Below are 5,000 nucleotides of genomic sequence, written 5' to 3' on the forward strand. Positions count from 1 at the left end.
CAAACTAGTCACTCAACAGAGTGAGCAGTATTAGTATTGAGCTCTGCTTGTGCAAAGCAGACCGCAGATTGATCCAAGAAATTGGTATCAAGCGGTTATAATACTATGCTGTTTAGTTGACTTGCAAACGTACCCAGCAATGGTTACTCCTGCTAGATGTGCTTGCACATTTTAGTGGAAGAAGATGGATTCTAAAGAGCTTTCTGCAGAATTATCTTAATGCACGACATAAATCTCGATACCTCGTTAAAGTTAGCATCCACTTGCTGGTTGTTAGCTGAGGATATCGTATTTATAGCTGCAAAAACAACTTGTTTAGCATTTTACTTTGCTAAAACATCAAGTTACCTGGTTGATCCTGCCAGTAGTCATATGCTTGTCTCAAAGATTAAGCCATGCATGTCTAAGTACATACTGTTTATAAAGTGAAACCGCGAATGGCTCATTAAATCAGTTACGGTTCCTCGGATATTCTTTTTTACATGGATAACTGTGGTAATTCTAGAGCTAATACATGAACAAGTGTTCCAACCTCAGCTTGCTGACGGAAGGATCGCATTTATTAGTACAAGACCAATGATTCTTATTCACCTAGAACCCTGTTCAGTGATTTCGGTCGCTGTCTAAGGACTAGCAGTGGGGATCTTAGCAACTTCGGTTGCATTTCTTGTGATGACTCTGAATAACTGAGCAAATCGTATGGCCTCTGAGCCGACGATGTATCCCTCAAGCAACTGCCTTATCAACTGTCGATGGTAGGTTATGCGCCTACCATGGTTGTAACGGGTAACGGGGAATTAGGGTTCGATTCCGGAGAGGGAGCCTGAGAAACGGCTACCACATCTAAGGAAGGCAGCAGGCGCGCAAATTACACAATCCCAGTACGGGGATGTAGTGACGAAAAATAACAATACGGGACTCTATTGAGGCCCCGTAATTGGAATGAGTACAATTTAAATCCTTTAACGAGGATCTATTGGAGGGCAAGTCTGGTGCCAGCAGCCGCGGTAATTCCAGCTCCAATAGCGTATATTAAAGTTGCTGCGGTTAAAAAGCTCGTAGTTGGATTTCAGTCGAACCTATGGGGTCCACTGATTAAAGGGTTAGATGGTGATGTTAGGTTTCTTGCTTGTGTCTACGGATGCTTGCTTGAACCTTCATTCCTCTTTCCTGGTGGTTACATTCATAGTGTTTAGACAGAAAATTGCTCGATATTTGCTATCAATGCTCTTTACCGAGTGTTGATTCAAGCGATCGAGACTTTTACCTTGAAAAAATCAGAGTGCTCAAAGCAGGCGTCCAAAACCTCGAAAGAGGTGCCTAAAAACGGTATGGTCAACCATCTATATGATGCGTACCACTACCTTAACTTGAATGATCTTGCATGGAATAATGGAATAGGACCTTGGTTCTATTTTGTTGGTCTTAAGAATCCAAGGTAATGATTAAGAGGGACAGACGGGGGCATTTGTATTGCGGCGCTAGAGGTGAAATTCTTGGACCGTCGCAAGACAAACTACAGCGAAAGCATTTGCCAAGAATGTTTTCATTAATCAAGAACGAAAGTTAGAGGTTCGAAGGCGATCAGATACCGCCCTAGTTCTAACCATAAACGATGCCAACCAGCGATCATTCTGAGTAACTAATTTCATGACTCGAATGGAAGCTTCCGGGAAACCAAAGTTTTTGGGTTCCGGGGGAAGTATGGTTGCAAAGCTGAAACTTAAAGGAATTGACGGAAGGGCACCACCAGGAGTGGAGCTTGCGGCTTAATTTGACTCAACACGGGAAAACTCACCCGGCCCGGACACTGAGAGGATTGACAGATTGAGAGCTCTTTCTTGATTCAGTGGGTGGTGGTGCATGGCCGTTCTTAGTTGGTGGAGTGATTTGTCTGGTTAATTCCGATAACGAACGAGACTCTAGCCTACTAAATAGACTTGCAGTTTACACTGCAGTACTCCCCCTTAGTCAACCTGTGGGTGGTAGTATCTCTTGATGGTTTCGGCTGTTGAGGGCTCTGCTGCTATTAGCCTACAGAATTGGCTAGGGTAAGGATGCTGTAGCACTGTAAGGACTTCTTAGAGGGACAAGCGGCGCTCGCAGCCGCACGAAACAGAGCAATAACAGGTCTGTGATGCCCTTAGATGTCCGGGGCCGCACGCGTGCTACACTGAAGTGGTCATCGTGCATACTGTTTCCTGCTCCGAAAGGAGTGGGTAACCGCTTGAACCCATTTCGTGATGGGGATTGGGCATTGTAATTATTGCCCATGAACGAGGAATTCCCAGTAAGCGTGAGTCATTAGCTTGCGTTGATTACGTCCCTGCCCTTTGTACACACCGCCCGTCGCTACTACCGATTGAATGATTTAGTGAGGACTTCGGACTGGTCAATCCAGACCATTGGGAAACTAGTGGTCGGATTGTGCTGGAAAGATGTTCAAACTTGATCATTTAGAGGAAGTAAAAGTCGTAACAAGGTTTCCGTAGGTGAACCTGCGGAAGGATCATTAACGTATTACCCTCTTATTATAAGAGAAATACAACCTTCAAACAATCAAACACTCTGCATAGTGATATTGTAGATGCTAATATGGTGAATGCAATTGAATTGTATTTGCATTAGAGTCGCAATTGTGAATGTTTATTGCAAACATTTAGCCATTGCAACATGATTCTAATTTGCATTACATTCGTTCATTCATGCATCCATCTTTCATTATCCAATGCAACAAAGAGTGAGGGTTATCTAACGATAGCCATAATTTCTTTTGCAAAACAATTGTAGTTTATAATGAAAAGCCTGTCTTGCTACATACTTGGTACCTGTTCAAGTCTTCAGCTTATGCTGACGGCAAGGTTTAAAGAAGGAAGTTTTACACTTCTTCGCCTAACTAAGTAAAGACAACTATGGTTTTTATAAACTGCATACAATTGTTTTCAAACCCTCTCAATGCAGATTTAGGATACTTATTAAAAGTCCCACGGTGGCAAAGATACATCTTCAAGCGGTGGATCACTCGAATTACCAATCGATGAAGAACGTAGCTAGCTACGATAATCGGTGCGAATTGCAGGACACGCCAAGGAGCTTCCAACGCACATTGCGGCTTTCGGGTCTTTTCCGAGGTCACATCTGTCTGAGAGTTGAGATGTAAAATAATCAACAAAACACTTGCATACTACCATATATGCATTGTTTTGAGAGGATTGTATATTTATATGCATGAATCTTGATGTTTTATTCCTTTTCTTAATTGCAATTCGTTGCAATTTAGTAAGGAGAATCTCAAATCTACTTGTTTCACATGATAAATTTTGTGTACAATGCATATTTCATCTCTGCAAGCAGTATATATGAATAGATACTAGCATGAGATTCTAAGGTTAGTCGCCTATCTGACGACGCTAAAGTCGTATTGCAGATAACTATGGTGATCAACTAACCTGTTAACTGATGAATCTTCTTGCACTTGTATAAATCGTACAAATAGTAGCTATTTCATTCTGTTAAAGCAGACCTAAGAAGTAATGCAAAGGCAAAATTTGTGCAAACATTAAAGTAGATTTACGTTGCTTGCTTGCAAACAACACAAATAAACATTAATCAACTTAATCAATATTTTTGATCTCAGATCAGGTGAGGTTACCCGCCGAATTTAAGCATATAATTCAGCGGAGGAAAAGAAATCAAATGAGATTCCCTGAGTAACGGCGAGTGAAAAGGGATGAGTCCGGCGCAAAGGTTTTCCATTGAAAGGTGGAAAGCGGTGCTGCGTAATGGCTAGAGTCACGATTATTTCAACTAAATCTGCAAGTCCCTCTGACAAGGGCCCTCTTCCCAGAGACGGTTCTAGGCCGGTGGCAGATCTTGGTTAATGGAATATCGATTACTGGCTTTAGTCGCGGATAGAGTCAGATTGCTTGAGAGTGCAATCCAAATTAGGAGGTAAACTCCTCCTAAGACTAAATACGATGGTAATATCGATAGCAAACAAGTACCGTGAGGGAAAGTTGCAAAGTACTTTGAAGAGAGAGTTCAAAAGGACGTGAAACCGCTTGTAGAGAAACGGATAGAACCACGAAGTGTAGCTGAGAGGAGAACTCAGCTCCTCTTGTGTATTGTTGCCTTTTTCTATTCAGTGCTAAGAATGCTTTACAGCGTTCCAAGATCAGTAGGTTAAGGGGTAACTTTTAGCCTGCCCTTGGATCTTGGTATTGATAGGAGGAGTGCAATATGTGCATGAGGAGTGCATTTTCTCAACTCTCGTGCTCAAACCACGACCAATGTGAAGGAGAGTGCAAAACTCTTGTTCAAGTGATAACAGCAAGGTGTACTAAACACACACCTAATCAGCATTTAGTTTTCACAGCTACTAATATTCCTTGCGTTGTTAGACTTAGCCTGTGAGCTAATGTTGGCAACTGTTACCACAGTCACATTGGAGATGAATCTCTGCTTATGCAGGGTCAACAATGCTTGTCATCTGCTCTGACGAATCCGACTAGTCTTTCGTTGATGATGTCTGTTTCTTCACCTGGTGTTGAAACAACTCATGGATTGGCTGGCTTTTGGTGGTTTGTTGGTAAAAGTGGCAAGCTTACGTTAACCTAGTGATTCTGTGGTCAGTAGATCGGTACTCTATCCGACCCGTCTTGAAACACGGACCAAGGAGTCTAACATGTATGCAAGCTGATCAGTCTTGTTTAGGCTTGAAAGGCGAATTGAAAGAAATTGATATGATGTATGCTTGTAAGAGTATACCGCAATATCAGCCCGTGATATATCCACTTTACCGAGATTTTCGCGGAGCACTAGTATATATGTTAGTACCCGAAAGATGGTGAACTAAGCCCGGACAAGATGAAGCCAGAGGAAACTCTGGTGGAGGTCTGTAGCGATTCTGACGTGCAAATCGATCGTCAGATCCGGGTTTAGGGGCGAAAGACTAATCGAACCGTCTAGTAGCTGGTTTCTTCCGAAGTTTCCCTCAGGAT

General features: G+C 42.5%; 2 non-coding genes and 1 pseudogene across 2 annotated transcripts in view; all 3 read left to right on the forward strand.

Moving 5' to 3' along the window:
• The first annotated feature begins 345 nt into the window (after positions 1 to 345).
• On the forward strand, positions 346 to 2,515 carry LOC149092920 (small subunit ribosomal RNA). Its single transcript, XR_016200349.1, has one exon. It is a non-coding gene; the product is annotated as a small subunit ribosomal RNA (ribosomal RNA).
• A 487-nt stretch (positions 2,516 to 3,002) lies between these two features.
• On the forward strand, positions 3,003 to 3,152 carry LOC149092921 (5.8S ribosomal RNA; annotated as a pseudogene).
• A 476-nt stretch (positions 3,153 to 3,628) lies between these two features.
• The window catches only part of LOC149092922 (large subunit ribosomal RNA), a 4,168-nt gene continuing 2,796 nt past the window's right edge, over positions 3,629 to 5,000 (forward strand). Inside the window, exon 1 of the ribosomal RNA XR_016200456.1 lies at positions 3,629 to 5,000. This exon is cut by the window's right edge and continues 2,796 nt beyond it. This is a non-coding gene — a ribosomal RNA (large subunit ribosomal RNA).

The sequence above is a fragment of the Tetranychus urticae genome, unplaced genomic scaffold (assembly GCF_039701765.1).
Source record: "Tetranychus urticae isolate SD_2017Ah unplaced genomic scaffold, NJAU_TeUrti_SD_1.0 Scaffold_4, whole genome shotgun sequence".
Classification (NCBI taxonomy): domain Eukaryota; kingdom Metazoa; phylum Arthropoda; class Arachnida; order Trombidiformes; family Tetranychidae; genus Tetranychus; species Tetranychus urticae.